The 17,431-nt window shown below is 37.9% G+C and overlaps 1 long non-coding RNA gene across 4 annotated transcripts in view; it reads left to right on the top strand.

The window, feature by feature from the left end:
- LOC141128147 (uncharacterized) overlaps positions 1-14,968 on the top strand; it is a 68,191-nt gene extending 53,223 nt beyond the window's left edge. For 2 of the 4 annotated variants that reach the window (XR_012241647.1, XR_012241646.1), the window contains 4 exons: positions 1,032-1,773; positions 8,243-8,313; positions 13,432-13,576; positions 14,551-14,968. This is a non-coding gene — a long non-coding RNA (uncharacterized lncRNA). The remainder of the gene's footprint in view (positions 1-1,031; positions 1,774-8,242; positions 8,314-13,431; positions 13,577-14,550) is intronic. The other 2 variants (XR_012241649.1, XR_012241648.1) reach the window with 2 other exon arrangements.
- Positions 14,969-17,431: the final 2,463 nt, after the last annotated feature.

Below are 17,431 nucleotides of genomic sequence, written 5' to 3'. Positions count from 1 at the left end.
CTGACCAGGGTACAAACTGGAGACACCAGTGCTGCAAGCTGCTACAGAAGTGCTAACCACTAAGCCATACATTACCTGTAGTTCACAATAAGTGCTAACAATATGTGAGATGTATGGGTTACTTCCTGAGACATAACAAACATTTGCTAGTAACTAAAGAGATTTGGGTGCAGAGTTTATGTGACCAATCAATGGGTGTTCACTGTTCTCCCTGAAAAGTGGGGAAAGCCAGACAATTTCCAGAGTCAACATGGGGGATTAACTGGTGGTTTTAAGATGTACCACCTCCAGGCATCCTTGGGTAGAGATCTGCCCATCTATTCATCCCAACCACGACACTACCTGCTGGAGTTTGCATGTTCTCCCTGTCCCTGCATGGGTTTCCTCCGGGTAGTCCAGTAACCTCCCACACTCCAAAGACATGCTGGTAGGTTAATCGGATCCTGTCTAAATTGGCACTAGTATGTATGAATGTGAGTTAGGGACCTTAGATTGTAAGTTCCTTGAGGGCAGGGACTGATGTAAATGTACAATATATATGTAAAGCTCTGCGTAAATTGACGGCGCCATATAAGTACCTGAAATAAATAATTCAAATATATTAATTATATAATATAGTCAACAGTTATAGCTGAGCTAATAACACTTCTTGCAACATATTACATTTTTCCATAGAAAGTACAGGCCGGCAACTCATCAGCTTCTCCATAGAAAATATTTATGTAAGCAATACAGCAGTAACATCATCCAAAAATTCTGACGCGTTTCGGCCTTGGGCCATCTAGAAAGGTTAAAAATATGACATTAAAAACAGGTATATATAAGGGAAGCAGCCCTTGTTATGTATGAAGGGCAAAATTAACTTAAAAAATCAACCCATTAATGCTGTCAAGTTGCCGGCCTGTACTTTTCATGGATCTTTTGTGAGCATAATTAGCCAGAGCACTGAATACTCTACACACCAAGTATAATATATAGCGGTAGAGCTTGGGTGTGTTTTTCTCATTTTACATTTTTATTTCTTGTTTTAGGTAATTGTGGAGAAGAACATCCAATTATTTCAGTCTACTTACAGGCTGAAGAAGAGCCATGGAGGCTGAAACGTCACTGCAGTTTTTTCATGAAATTGTTTAAAATCAAAATCTCTATTCCTTGGTGTGTTCACATTTTCTAATACACTGGATTGCTGGTAGGAATGTGCCAGTCAGCTGATGTGCCCAGGCATGGACACAGCGTGTGGTGAGAATGCTTTTCTTTTTACTAAAATGATCATGGGAGATGCCTACTGGCTGTATGGGCAACACACACTGATAAAAATTATTCTGTTGGCTTGTAATTTTAACATAAAATTTTTATAATTTTCAACATAACAATAAATGTTAATTAATTTACTTTGATAGTTTAAGTACCTTACTTAATTTTCATTAGTTCTTAAAACACACCTTTTTACATAAATTACAAAAATAATGTATAATATTGAGTAATCTAGACAAAACTGTTAAGGTATGTGCATTTCCATATTCCAATTGAGTTACATTTACGTAAAAAAAATTATCTTTTCATTTGACTGAAAGTGCGGGATGCATATGTTTGCCAAACGTGCAACTGCACGAGTTTTAATGCTGTATATTTTAAAGAGTTTGACATCTTTTGAAACCTTGAAAACCTGCACAAGGTAGTTCCCATACGTTTGAGACCCATCAGGACAAAAGAGCGCCATCAGTGACAAGAATTTTTCCAAGTCACTACAAAGCCATGCAATGCCATTGAAAGGTAAGAGTGAACATTGAGCAAATCATCATTCACTTGCTTTAAATGTTGCTTAACATACCATCCAAAATGTTTATTTTATTTGCAGACTAATATATTTATAATAAATGGACATACACCCGTTGTATTCACCTATTGCGACAACTCACTTGTGCACACGCAAAGGCAGAACGCAACCAAGATGCAGGGTGAGGGATCGCCGGCTGTTAAGCTTAAAAACTATTCTGTGCCTCAAAAATGAATGTTTCAGCCGGTTCAGTTTTTAAGATATTGGAATTCATATTCAGATTATGTAACATCAAGCCCCGCCCACTTTGCACCCAATGTTATTAAAATGTAAAAACAAAGATAGCATTCATTTGCACTGCATCTGTGCTGATTTGTGCTGTAAAAATGAACGTATGTGCTTGTTTGGTTTCAGAGATATTATGCATTATAGTTGATGAAACCTCTCCCACTTTGCACCACATGTTATTACACTTTAAAAACAATTATACAATTTGTTTGTGCTGCGTTTGTACTGATTTGTAGCACAAAAACAAACTTTCTGTTTGTTCGGTTTTTGAGATATTGGACATTCAACGTTAGATTATGTAACCTAAAGTCTCACCCACTTTGCACTATGTTATTCCATTTCAAAAACAAATATACCATATTTATGCTGTATTGGCAGGAAAAACAAGCATATTGGTATAGTGTATTTTTTTCATACAGCACTCTCATTTCGTATCAGAAAGAATGATTATGGGACTCATTTATGCTTTTAGCCTGAGCTACCCTGAAAACCTAAAACATACCTTTGAAGTTTTTCAGAAGATCTATTTAGAGCTAGATGTGGGGAATCTATCTTCAGAAAATCACACTTAAACCACTTGCCGACCAACCACCGTCATACTGTGGCAGGTCGGCTCTCTTGCGCAAACTGCCGTAGGTATACGTCGGTCTTTGCACAGGAGTTGCGGGCGTGCAACTCCTTGATGTCAGCCAGCGACCCACAATCGCGGTATACAGAGGCAGAACAGGGATCAACAAGATCCAGATGACATATCAGAGATCAGGAACAGCTATCTCTGTCATGTCCCTGGTAGCCCATCCCCCCTACAGTTAGAACACACCCAGGGAACACACTTAACCCCTTGATCGTCCCTAGTGTTAACCCCTTTCCTGCCAGTGTCATTTATATATTGATCAGTGCATTTTTATGGCACTGATCAATGTAATAATGTCACTGGTCCCCAAAAAGGGTCATTTAGGGTCAGATTTGTCCAATGTTGCAGTCCAGCTAAAAATCACAGATCGCCACCATTACCAGTAAAAGTAATAAAAAAATAAATAAAAGTCCCTAAATCTATCCCATTTTTTTCTGTCTTTTTTTGTTTATAGCGCAAAAAATAAAAAACGCAGAGGTGATTAACTACCACCAAAAGAAAGCTCTATTTGTGGGAAAAAAAGGACGACAATTTTGTTTGGGTACAGCATCACACAACCACGCAATTATCAGTTAAATCGACGCAGCGCCGTATCGCTAAAAATGGCCTGGTCATTAAGGGGCAAATTATTCTGGGGCTGAAGTGGTTAAAGTGCTAATTACTTTCCTAAAAGGCTTTAAAAAAAGTTAATACATTCTGTATTCTATGTTCTTTACAGATACTGTATACTGTATATACATGTGTGTGTTTCAGTATGATTTATTAGCTGAGAAAGAGGCATTTTTTTCTTTCTTTTTTATGTTTACATTTACATTTGGTGCTGCTTTAATAATATTACATTTGTAACACTTTATAAATAATAAATGTTAATTTGTTTTGAAAGCCTGTTTCATGAGAATATTCCTTGTTTTAAAAAACATATTATTGTATTATTTTTATATAAAAACCTTCAAACATTTTTCAAATACATTTGGAAAATAAGTTTTACCAACTTAAAAAAATGGAGTTAGTTACAAGTTATTATCAGTTAAAACTCAGTAGCTAAGCAGCACAGTGGTGTAGTGGTTAGCACTTTTGTCTAGCAGCAAAAGGGTCACTGGTTCGAATCCCAACCCTGGCACTACCTGCCTGTAGTTTACATGTTCTACCCTGTGCCTGCGTGGGTTTCCTCCCACACTCCAAAGAGATGCTGGTAGGTAAATTAGCTCCTTGAGGGCTGGGAATGATGTGAATGTATATGTAACGTGCTCCATAAATTAATGGTGCTATATAAATACTTGAAATAAGTAAGTTAACCACTTCAGCCCTGGAAGATTTTACCCCCTTCCTGACCGGAGCACTTTTTGCGATTTAGCACTGCATTGCTTTAACTATAATAAATATCCCCCAAAAATATATAAAAAAACAAATTTTTTCCTCAGTTTAGGCCGATATGTATTCTTCTACATATTTTTGGTAAAAAAAATCACAATAAGCGTATATTGATTGGTTTGCGCAAAAGTTATACGTCTACAAAATAGGGGATAGTTTTATGGCATTTTTATTATTAATTTTTTTTTCTTAGTAATGGCGGCGATCTGCAATTTTTATTGGGACTGCGACATTATGGCGGACACATCGGACACTTTTGACACTATTTTGGGACCATGGTCATTTATACAGCGATCAGTGCTATAAGAGTGCACTGATTACTGTGTAAATGACACTGGCAGGGAAGGGGTTAACCACTAGGGGGCGATGAAGGGGTTAAGTGTGTTCTAGGGAGTGATTCTAACTGTGGGGGGATGGCCTTGCACTCACATGACATCGATCACTACTCCCGATGACAGGGAGCAGTGATCTCTGTCATGTCACAAGGCAGAAAGGGGAAGTGCCTTGTTTACATAGGCACTTCCCCGTTCTGCGGCTCTGTGACTTAATCGATGGGAGACCGGCGGACATTGGCCACGGTCACGATGTACGCGGCGGGCAGGCGCATGCGTGCCCGCTAGCCCCTCCATTTAAAGGGGACGTACAGGTACACCCATTTGCCCACCACTGCCATTGTGCCAACGTATATCGGTGTGCAGCGGTCGGCAAGTGGTTAATGTATGTGTTCCTTACTTAACGTTTTCAATAGACTGGAAAAATTGAGTTGGCTTTACTTGAACCTATGGTCTATAAACTGGAAAAATTGAGTTGGCTTTACTTGAACCTATGGTCTATAAACTGGAAAAATTGAGTTGGCTTTACTTGAACCTATGGTCTATAAACTGGAAAAATTTAGTTGGCTTTACTTAAAACTATAGTTCCAGACAAGTTAAGGTATGTATTCCTAACTTAAAACACTATGGTCTATAAACTAAAAAAATTGAGTTGGATTTACTTAAAACATGAAAAGTCTAATAAGTCAGACAAAAATAAGTTTAGTTGACAGTACTTAAAAAGCTGATGCAAATAGTTGCCTCGGTTTTTTGAGTAGACCCAGGACAATATTTTTTACAGTGCAGACACTTTCCTCAGATTCTACCAAGGCATCTACAGTTTATGTATCTGTTTATAAAAGCCTTACTCATGAATTTTATTTAATAGGGACATACATAAGGACTTCTAAATATTCATACAAGAAAGAGGAAACTCACAGAAGAACTCTTTTTATATGGAACATATACTGTCCATCCTCCAGTGGCATACCTAGCACATCTGGCACCTGGGGTTGGTTAGTTTTTTTTTTTTTTTTTAACGAAGAAGAACTGGTTTTTAGAAATAAAGTGGTGCAAATAGCGCACCATGGAAAATTGTGGGTGTGGTCAAATTACATTAATAGTGGGAGGGACTTAAGACGGCAATAGATGGAGCGTTTTTCTTTCTTGCAACCGCAGTCAGTGTTGATGAAGGAAACCCTTCCGAAGAGCCATTGTGTTCTCTCAATGGGTGATTGGGGGAAGCCTCCCCCGCTGAGAGAACGCAGTGATTTTTGCTAGGGGCTACAATAGCCACTAGCAATAGTCACATATAATATCCGACAGGCTGGTTGTACCCAAGTTAAACAATCGATCAGCTTGGGTACATTCAGCCTGCATATACATGGTTCGAATTTTGGCTGGTCCCTGCTGAACTGGCCAAGATTCCTACCGTCTATGGCAGGCTTTAAAGGAGTATAGTTAAATAAAAAGCATAGTTTTTTTTGGTTCAGCCAGTGCACCCAGTGCAGACTACACCCCCCGCACCAACATTAGTACGCCACTAACATCCACTAGTCAAAGCATATTATGTGATCTGTCCATGGATCCAGCATATTACTAGAAAACAGTGACTAAAAATTTCCAACCCCACCAAATGAACTTATGACACATGGAATGATGTAAGTAATAGGGAAAATACAGTTGAAATACATGCTGTATCCTTTACAGCTAAGGAAACTGTCATCTTAGCCTCTCTTTGATCTGCAGTTGTCATGATGCTGCACATGTGATCTGTTAGTACACCAGCCATTTAATGGCATGGCAGTTCAGTTGGTAGCACAAGCAACCATGCCTTGAATCTAACTGTTTTGGGAAACAGTTCCATCAACAGGTTTTGTTCTGTTTTAACACACATCTTCTGCCTGCTCTCACTTCCCACAGTACTTGCAGCATAGCCACTATTCCTCCTTGCACCACTCTCACCCTCCTGTTCTAGTGTACTTAAACAGCTCCATACATTTATGACAAAAGCAAGTAACTCCCATACTCATTCCCTAATGCTAGTCATACATTTTCCAGCATTTTTAACAAATTCAACCAGCATTTGGTAACAAGTGTGAATAAACAGTTCAGGGCAACTCACCACCAAAATGTTGCTGCTGAGCTAAACATTCCGGTATATTGCAGCACTGAGTGCTAGGGGTGCACTATGCATAGTGCCCACAGGCCAATATTCTTCCTGGGTCTATGAATATGGACACACAAATTTTCCCAAATAAGATATACCTTTAGCCACTTGCCGACCAGCCGCCGCTGTTGTACTGCGGCAGAATGGCACGGCTGGGCGAAACAACATTATGTAACGTCACTTCTCCCTGTGGCCACTAGGGGCGCGCTCTCCCCCAAGCCGATGAGAGTGCTCGCCGGTCACGATCACCACCGGGCTCCCGCGATTGCCGCTGACACACAGAGAACCGGAATCTGTGTGTGTAAACACACAGTTTCCGGTTCTCTGAGGGGAGAAGAGACAGATCGTCTGTTCAGTTAGAACACACGCTAGGGAACACAATTAACCCCTTGATCGCCCCCTAGTGTTAACCCCTTCCCTGCCAGTGACATTTTTACAGTAATCAATGCATTTTTATAGCACTGATCGCTGTATAAATGCCAATGGTCCCAAAAATGTTTTAAAATTGTCCGATGTGTCCGCCATAATGTCGCAGTCCCAAAAAAAATCGCAGATCGCCGCCATTACTAGTAAAGAAAAATTAATAATAAAAATGCCATAAAACTATCCCCTATTTTGTAAACTCTATAACTTTTGCAGAAACTAATCAATATACGCTTATTGCGATTTTTTTTTTTACCAAAAAATGAGAAGAATACATATTGGCCTAAACTGAGGAAAAAAAATGTTCTTTTATATATTTTTGGGGGATATTTATTATAGCAAAAAGTTAAAAATATTGCGTTTTTTTCCAAATTGTCGCTCTTTTTTGGTTTATAGCGCAAAAAATAAAAACCACAGAGGTGATCAAATACCACCAAAAGAAAGCTTTATTTGTGGGAAAAAAAGGACGTCAATTTTGTTTGGGTGCAACGTCACACAAACGCGCAATTGTCAGTTAAAGGGACGCAGTGCCGAATAGCAAAAAATGCTCTGGTCAGGAAGGGGGTAAAATCTTCCGGGGCTGAAGCGGTTATTAGTTTTTAATAATAGGGTCATACAATTAAAACTTGTAGCGTTTTAAAAATTGTAATAATCACCTATATTACAATTATCCTCTTTCTTTTTTTCATTCTCCATATTCATATTTTTCATTAGATTTCACCCTTTCAGTCATGGAGGCTCAACATCAAAAGTGGAATTAGTGCGATCTGCATGCAAATGCAATCTGCCAACAAATGCCCAGACTGATATCACTCATTACAGGGTTTTTGCTATTTACATAACTCCTCCTTGCATCAGGGCCGGGGACTCATGAGAGGAGTACTGAGGCAGGAGGCTGTAATATTTTCAGGAAGCTATGTACAGCACCCTGCTGTCCCACTGCATTGCATAGAGAAGCACAGAGATCCAGTGATCGAAACACTGAGTCTTAAAAAAATGTATGTAATTTAAAAAAATAAAGTGGGCTTTAATGCTCGGCAGGCATCATGATAATGGCTTGGCAATATGGCCTATTTTTCTTGCTGGCACATAAATGGGAAGAGGAGGGACCATGAAAGAAAAAAATAAACAAATTAATCTTCAGCTTTAATCATACCTACTTTTTTAATATATACAGTAATATCTACAATTCTTAGCCAGACCAATTCATTTTTATGATACTGTTGCTTAGAATGTGAGTTGAAATAACTTTTAGTGATTATTTTTAGGCATGATCCTTCTATACGAGCCAAAGCTGCAGGCAGTTATTACGTGTGCCAGGACTGGACCGTCCATACAAGTAAGTGACATACAGCAGGACCAGCATCGTGGATCTTTCGGGAATCGTATTTTTTTTCTTCTAGCTTGGAATATAGTTATACATTCCCCCCCCCCATGTGTTTCCTGTGACTTGGATATCTCATGTTATCAGAGTACATGTCAGCTTTGTCACCATATATTTCATTTGTTTCTCTCCTTAGTATACTGCAAAAAGGAATTTGTTAGATCTTTCTCTCAAAATCCCAGTATGCAGCCCTCTCTCTCTCTCTCTCTCTCTCTCTCTCTCTCTCTCTCTCTCTCTCTCTATATATATATATATATATATATATATATATATATATATATATAAAGCTTCTTCCAACTTTTTTACCATCTAGTTTTGGCGTCCCTTTGGTGCAGTCGGTAAAGGCTAATATACACAGCTTTCAGAATGTGCGTACAAACACATAATCAAAAACAGAAAAATGCACAGTTTGGGACATATTTAAGATGCATTCATATTGTGTCTAATTTACTAAATGAATTGAACAAAGGAGCAGACATAAGTTGCTACAGTGTGCCTTAGGGATGCACTGGGGCCGATACAAAGTTTTTCACAAGTACTGGTACTTGTGAAAATGCTCCCGAAACAGTGCAATTTGCATTCATACAAAATTAATGGGGCAAATTGCACTGCAAAGAACAGCATGCAATTTGAATCCAGTTCCTGTCTGAATCATATGCAATTTCTTCCACCATTTGTGTGAACCCAGTATAGAAAGGGAAGCGTCATCCAGTGCAGCAATGGGCAGTTTATTAAAAATGTTATAACAACTCACATTAAAGTATGTATCTAGTCAAATCCAAATCTGGATAGTGTACCCGTGCTGCCGATGATAAAAAATCACGGCCTCTGAAGGTGCTCACAGGGCTTCGGAAGATACATAAGCGGTCCGCCTCCCCAAGCTGACATCACTTCTGCCCTATACCCATGGGAGTCCTGGAACTTCTCCTCCAGCACTGTTATGTGCTCATGCACCAAGCAAAACAGCATATCCAGAGCAAAAAAGGCAATAGGGTTATTTATCATTTGAAACCCCTTTAGAGGGACCAGTGTATGAAGTCATCTATGTGTCCTGACCATGATCACAGTGGACATATCTGTACATGCACACTGTAATATCTCTAATTTATTTATTTTTACAGTCACCTTTGATGATATCAGCACACACTTCAATGAAGTTTGTTACAACCTGGCTTGCACCTGCAAGATTTTTAACAATGGTCAGATATCCCCCCCAAAAAAAACAAAAGCACTCTGGAGCAGGGTTTCTCAACTAGGGTTCCTCAGTGGTTGCTAGGGGGTCCCTGAGAAATTAGGAAATTCTCCCTCTTAGATAAGTTCCCACTGCCACCATTAATATTTTTAGCTATTTGTAAGGGGGCAATTCTTCCCAGTATCTAAAGTGTAAGAGCATTCTTCCCACGGACCATTACACTAATGTATCATGAGTTGTAGATATAGACATTTTTAGCAGGGGTTCCCTGAGACCAGAAAGTTATATCAAGGGTTCCTCTGTGTTGAAAAGGATGAGAATGGCTGCTCTGGAGTATACGCTTCATAGTAAACTTCACTTGTAGGAAATTCTCCATATCTATGGAACAGAGTAAAGAATGACTCTCTTGCTGCCCTACTAAGCAGCTGACACAGTTTGTATATGTTACAAGCATATCTGACCACCTGTGTATGCAAAATGAAACATTATTTAAAAAAAAAAAAAAAAAAAAAAAAGTTTCAGAACATAATCACATGCACGTAAAATTATTTTTCCATATGTGTTATATGCCATAAGTAAACCGTAAGTACTACTGTTCAGCACCATTATAACCAATGGTATAATTGAGATATCTGAGATTACATGTGGTATGTTGAGATGGGGCACCCATAAAGTCCATCATGAAGCAATGTGGCTGTCCTTTACTTTATCACAGCCTCAAACCACACTTATATTTATTTTTAACCACTTTTTTCTTTAGCCCAAATATCTGATTAAACCGCCAACTCAAACCAAACATTTTTTTTAGTTTCTAACTGAGAAAACGCTGGACCCCTGTCAGGTGTTTATCATGGTCTGCGTACCCATTGGGACTGGAAGTGATGGTAACTTCAGTTTGGATACAGACTGAAAAAAAACATATTTTTCCTGTAAAATGAGGAAGGGTTAGAATCTCTGTAGGGTTACTTTAAATGTTACTTCACGGCCCTGTGACAAGGAGGAGGGAGTTGGGTGAAATTTCCCTAAAGAGATCAGTGATAGTAATAAAAATATAACAGAGGTATTTAGTTTTTGTCCAAAAACTAAAAATAAAAGTTTTGGTTGAGTTGCTCCTAAAGTTTAGGAATAGTAGTCATATGTATAAGATACCTCCACCAGATTGAGAGGCAGGGCAATATCTTCCTGTACTTGAGCATTTCCCTTTGAGTGCTGTGACTCATTCATGATTCTAATCCAACAGGGGCAGCAGTGCATGCATGTGGTATTCTTCCTCTTTTCTTTGTAGAAGAATCTGGCTGCCTTGCAGGGAAATTTTCCCTCAAGTGAGATTTCAGCTCTAACTTCAAAGGCTCTTGGTATTGGCCAAAATTTGAAAATACCCAGTTATTGCCCATGCACCAAAAGTGGTTGATTCCCAGACTTTTTTATATTCTTTCACCATGCAAGTTGAGAGTGACACCAAAAGTGAACACAATACCAAGAGGTCTTACCGGTGGAATCAACACCTTCTTATTCAGCAAGGAATGTTGTAATTGTTTTCTGTGTATGGCACATGTTGCATTATCATATATCCCCAATACTTAAATAGCAACTAAGCTACCTCAATAAAATATAAATTGTTTCTGATGACTAGTGGTGTTGTCATTTTTGAAGTCAGTGATTTAAAATTGTAATTGAATTGTTAAGTATGACTCATCTGTGTAATTTGAACAGTCAGTAAAGGCAATTTTGGTGTAAGAAACATACAGAATAGTTCAGATCTCCTAATCTGTAGTAGTACAATTCTGTGGCAGGAAATTCCTCTGTAATCTCTCTTATCCTTGAATATTATAAATAGGGTACACTACTCAAATCGTCTGTGCACATGTTCAGGCATGTGAACACACACACACACATTATTTTTTATTTTTTTTAAAAAAACAGTCCAATCTGAGCTCAAACTCCAGTTAACATATTGCACATAGAAGAATGTGAATGTTAATCAGAAGATTTACATTATTTTTAAAAAAATGTACACTTTATTTAATGGGGATTTACCACACCTACATGCTTGTCATGTGAAAGGGACCAATATTATATACTGTGTACTAGGTACATTCTATGTGTGCATGTAGTCACAGTTTGTTTTGTTCATATTTTTTTAAAAATGTAAGGCAAAAGTATGCTTCAAAACAACATTAGGCAATTATATGGTTATACCTTCGGCATTGCTAAGATATTGGTATACATAATATGATTCTTGAGCAATCTTGACATGAACGAAAACGACAACAGCATGTATTGAGACATTCATGTATTATTTCTCAGCAAGACAAGAAGTGGGTATTAACCATTTGGCCTCTAGATGGCTTTACCTCCTTCATGATCAGGGCATTTTTTGCTCTTCAGCACTGTGCTACTTTAATTGGCAATTCATACAACGCTGTGCGCAAATTAAACTGATATCATTTTTATTCTAACAAATAGAGCTTGCTTTTAGTGGTATTTGAGCACCACGGGGTTTTTTTGTTTTTTTTTTAGTATATAAACAAAAAAAGACCTAAAATTGTGAAAAAAACAATATCTTCTACTTTCTGCTATAAAACATATAATTTTTTTTTAAAAAAGTTGAATTTCTTCATAAATTTAAGCTAAATGCATTCAGCCAAATGTCTTTCGTAAAAAAAATCCCTAAGAGTGTATATTAATTGGTTTGTGTGAAAGTTATAGCGTCTGCAAACTATGGTATATATATATATATATATATATACATATATATATATATATATATATATATATATATATATATATGTATATATATATATACATATATATATATATACGTATATATATATATATATATATATATATATATATATATATATATATATATATATATATATACGTATATATATATATATATATACAGGAATTTACGGAGCTATAGGTGCCATACTGTAATGGTGGTGATCAGTGACTTATGGTGTGACTGTGAAAGAGTGCGGGCAATCTGGAGCTAACAGACACAGGCTGAGAGGGTCACTAACCGACACTAAGGCCGCTAGTGACACTAATACAGTGATCAGTGGTAATACTGTACACTGACAATGTACTAATGACACTGGCTGGGAAAGGGTTAACATTTAGGGTCAATTAAGGGTTTAACTGTGTTAACAAGTGTAATGTGTGTAATCTGTGCTGCTTTTACTTACTAATCTGGCTGTTTTTCCCCCCGGTTTTTCAGGGAGAAGAAACAGCCAGATTGCTGTTCACATAGTAATGTTTGTTTGTAAACACAGGGCTCTGTTGTGATTAGACATGGCTGGTCAGCAGGTTTCAGTCAAAATCATTGGCTGAAATCTGCTGCTTCACAGCACGGGTCAGCAGGGGGCGCAACCCCAAATGTGGAAGCAAACGGGCAACATACATGTATGTTGCCGTGCCCGCACTTGTCACCCAAGCACAGTATACTTTCTGTGAGTGGTCGACAGGAGGTTAATCTCTCTTATAGAGCCTCAGGTAGCAATAAAAATCCAAAGGGGTTCTAAGTGCTTCCTTCTCTATCTAAGATTAGAAAAAAAAAGGTTTTGGTTTGACATACACTTTAAGTCAATTTCAGTCACATCAACAATTTTTAAACATTATTTTATTATTAGTATTATTATACAGGATTTATATAGTGCCAACAGTTTACACAGCGCTTTACAATATAAATTTCATCAACAGTTTCTCAATCAATTAGCAAAACTGGAATAAATTTTCTTTTTTTGTGACAAAGTAGATTTTTTTAAATGTACTTTATTTTACATAAATATCATTGAGGTACATTCATCTCATTAGACATGTATCGCTTTCTTTACAGTGCTGTAGCATTTGCTTTTATGTTTATTTTTTCTTCCCAGAAGTCATTGCCACAAGAAAACAGAATGGCACGGTTGCATGATGATAAACTGGATCACTGAGCGCTTTCTAGACTTCCCACAGTACATTCAGCCCTTTATGTGGTAATTGATCCAGCTCCCCTGTGTTCTAAGCTTGTAGCTAAAGGTACTATAATACATAAATAAATCCTAAAATCCATCTTGCATCAATTTATTGCTAAAAACACCACAATGTTTACAAAATTCATGGAATGTGATTTGTGTTACTAGGTTATTACGAGGGTTTGGTTTTCAAAACAGGAATACTTACGCATTTAATCTTTGTACAGTAGATAATGTTTAATATTTCAAAGATCAATTAAGAAAAAAACGCCTAGCTTGTACTCTGATAAAATTTGCAGAGTATAAGATTTCAGAAAAAGAACATTTAGACTGAGAATTTGGAGGTCTCTGCCAGGTTCGAAGCTGAGCCCTGACTTTTACCGCTAACAATAAATAGAGAGAATGGTGGGAGGAAAAAAAAATTACATTTTGCTGGTAGGACCTTAGGTTAGTTTCATAATCTCCACTTTCTTTTCCATAATTGTTTGCAGTTGTGAAGTTTTATTTTCACTTGAAGCAGTCATTCATCAATGTCTTGTGAATGCGAGACAGACAAATCATTACAGCCTAGAGCTTTAATTGGCATATTGCAAATGGTGATTTAGGCTCCCTTTTATATGAAGTCCACAAGTAAATTTGGCAGAAGCCAATTAACCGACCAGTGAGCCTGACTGTAGAGAGAAACTAGAGCACCTAGATATTAGCCTTTAAAATGTGGGGAAAACACACACTGCTGCCCTAGCAGGAATTCAAATTTGAAACTTCTAATCCCACCATATTGCCTAATTTAAAAACATGTAGTACTGTATTTATGAAAATTATACATCTTTGCTGTAAAGTCTTTTTAAAGTTGTTCTTCAGCCAAACTTTTTTTTTATTTGTATTGGAAAATTCTACTCAGTCTGTACTATGTCTGTAGAATGCTATTACTGTCCAATTCAGAGTGTTGACAAATTTTTTTTTTTTTAAATAGAGTTGTAAAATACTACAACTTCTGCACACATTTTTATTTTATTATTATTTTATTTTCTGTTGCAGATTCTACCACACCTCTCATCTGGTGACAACATTGAAGCAAATTGCTACAAGATCACAGACAGCTAGAAAGAGTCCAACTTTGAACTGGCTATAGACAGGTAGTTTTTTTCATTTAGCCAGCGGGCTGAATAAAAAAAACTAACAGATTCCTCCATTCAAACAAGAGAGGTGGGATATTGTATTCTGACAGTGGGAAGCTCCACTGCCAGAATACACTGATCAACAAAAGTTTTCCAACATTACAAACCATCAACTTATGTCGAGCAGGCATGGCTACACACTGAGCAAATTTCGATCCTTCTATGGCCAGCTTAACTTTCTTCACTTTCCCTAGAACAATAAAAAAATGTTTGGGGTTACACTCAAGCAAAACTCACACATATAGTTAATCTCAGTAATAAAAGGCTACAAACTTAAACTGTGTGACCTCCAAATTAAAGGTATAACCTTCTTCAGAAAAATATGTGTGTCCATAGGCATAGACACAGGGAGTGGATTGACTAGTGGGCATTATACACATCATAATTTTAGGTTTATCATTAAGCCAAGCTATAGGCCAACTCATGATGGTTCTCAAAGACAGCTAAACATATTCAAAATCGTGGGACCTTATTGTTAAACAGTGGTTCTAAAAAGATATCAGTAATATATGAGAATAACCATTCTGAAAGCATTGGCTTATTCAATAAAATGTGCTAATTCTTAAAGGAAAACTCCAGAAAGCACTATTTGCATCTATACTCTCTTCTTACCCAAACACCACTGAAATATCATACAAATAGCAACTGTCTATTTTTTAGTAAGCACTTGCTGTAAAAAGCGTTCATGGAAACCTAGCAATTCAGCAGCTATAGAACCATTTAAAAATCCTGAACTGGCTTTACCTATGTGGCATGAGACCACTAGGAGCCTTTCCTTCCTATGCCAGTGGAGAAAAAAATCTGTCCAGCAACTCTTTACACCACTACAGTATTTGTAGTACCTGACATTGCGCACTAACCTGTTGCAAACTATGGTAGAAAAAAAAGACCGGTTTAACTGTATAAAAGATCACTCATTACCTGTACCCCAACCAGGCACAAAGATGGGTGCAGATGAGACAGCCATCTTGGGAGTGGGGTGCTCATGTGAGGGGGTGACTCATGGCAAGTACTGCGCCGCATGAGCACTTCAGATCAGTGGTGAGAAACTAGAGGACAGCATCCTCCATCTACCGGGACACTGCTTTCTATCTGCTCTGACTTCAACTGCTGTCACACTCCACTCCCTCATCCCAACTGCCCACAGCCAACATGAAAACACACCAAGCATGGACAACTACCCATTAACCCCTGGCTTCTAGAAATTAAGTAAATGGACAAGTACAGGCATACCCCACTTTTAAGTACACAATAGGGTTTATTTACTAAAGCTGGAAAGTGCAAAATCAGGCTCACTTCTGCATAGAAACAGGGTTTGCCTGTATGCGTGGTGTACCGTTTATGCCAACTATGGGCAGCTGTAGCACAGGTGGAGGAGAGCAGACGCTTTAAACACAGGATGGTACACCAATCTAATACGCTGTGCACTAGTAACAAGGGAGGGAGATGCAGTTCTGCACTCTCAGCAATGACCCCCAACTATGGCTTTTACCTATGTTACTGTACTGTTTAGAATATGTAAAGCCATTAGGTCAAAATAAAAGATATGCATTTTCAGAAAGATGTCAGTAATGGCATTCCCCACAATTGTGGGGATGATCCGTCACTGCTTCTTGTTTTCAAAGAGAGATCTGTCCTTGTTTGACCAGAGCAAATCTATTACAGTGACTGTAGCATTATTGGTATATTAAACTGTAAAGTTCATGTACACTTTAAAGACTATACAATGTTAGCATTTGAGTATCTGTACAATACTAGGTGTCCTTAGAAATAATTGATCTCAATTGATAAATGGATAACACTCCTGCCTTGCAGCTCTGTGAATGCTGGGCTGAATTACCACTGTCTGCAAGGAGTTGGAATGCTTACCCTCTCTTTACAGGGTTTCCTACAGGTGCTTCAGCTTCTTCTCGGAAACACACTGATTAGCTTCCAACCAAACTGATCTTATGTGTCTATATAGCTATGTTACTATGTTACCAGTGAAAGTGCTACCAAACGTGCTGGCACAATATACATGAATTTAATTTTAAATTAAGGAAATTACATTGCATAATAAAACCTCAAAACTTCAGAAAGAAAAGATTTTTCGTTTAAGTTACCTATAGACTCAAATTGATCATCGCCTGATCCAGATGAAAATAGCCATCACAGGGAAGAATTGTTTCATCCACTTCAGTTCTGTGTAGACACATCCGGGACAGCTTATTTCTGGGGAAATATTAAATGATCTGAGATACATTTCAGCTAACATTGCCTCCTCGGCTGGTGCCAGCATTTTCTGAATAAGAGAAAATATACATGCTCAGTGTTCTGGTGCACGTTTAAGCAATAATCATTCTGTAGAAAGCTGTGGTTATATTTTCAGACTACAGTGTTAAGTGCATGGGCTACATATAAACAGCTTAAACCAATGGCCAGATATGACGCGTGGGAGAAAATCAAGCTGTTTACAGAAAGCCTGTCTCTATTTAAATTGCTGTTAAAGTGTTGCTAAACCCACAACAGTAAAATTAATCTGTAAATCCAGTAAAGCATACTTGTTATACTCACTGTGGAACCGAAGGGGTTAATCCTCCACATTGCGTAAAAAGTCTGTTTGATCCTGTCTTCTCTGATCCTCCCCTTCTTCCACAGTCCCCCAATCAATCTTCTGATAGAACAGACCATTGAGGGCACTCTGCACATGCTCAGTTTGGTGTGTATTGCTAAAAAGTATTTGTTTTCTTGTGAGGGTGCAT

Source organism: Aquarana catesbeiana, linkage group LG02 (assembly GCF_042186555.1).
Source record: "Aquarana catesbeiana isolate 2022-GZ linkage group LG02, ASM4218655v1, whole genome shotgun sequence".
Taxonomy (NCBI): domain Eukaryota; kingdom Metazoa; phylum Chordata; class Amphibia; order Anura; family Ranidae; genus Aquarana; species Aquarana catesbeiana.
The sequence above is the reverse complement of the archived record's forward strand: the minus strand, read 5'-3'. Positions and strand labels throughout refer to the sequence as shown.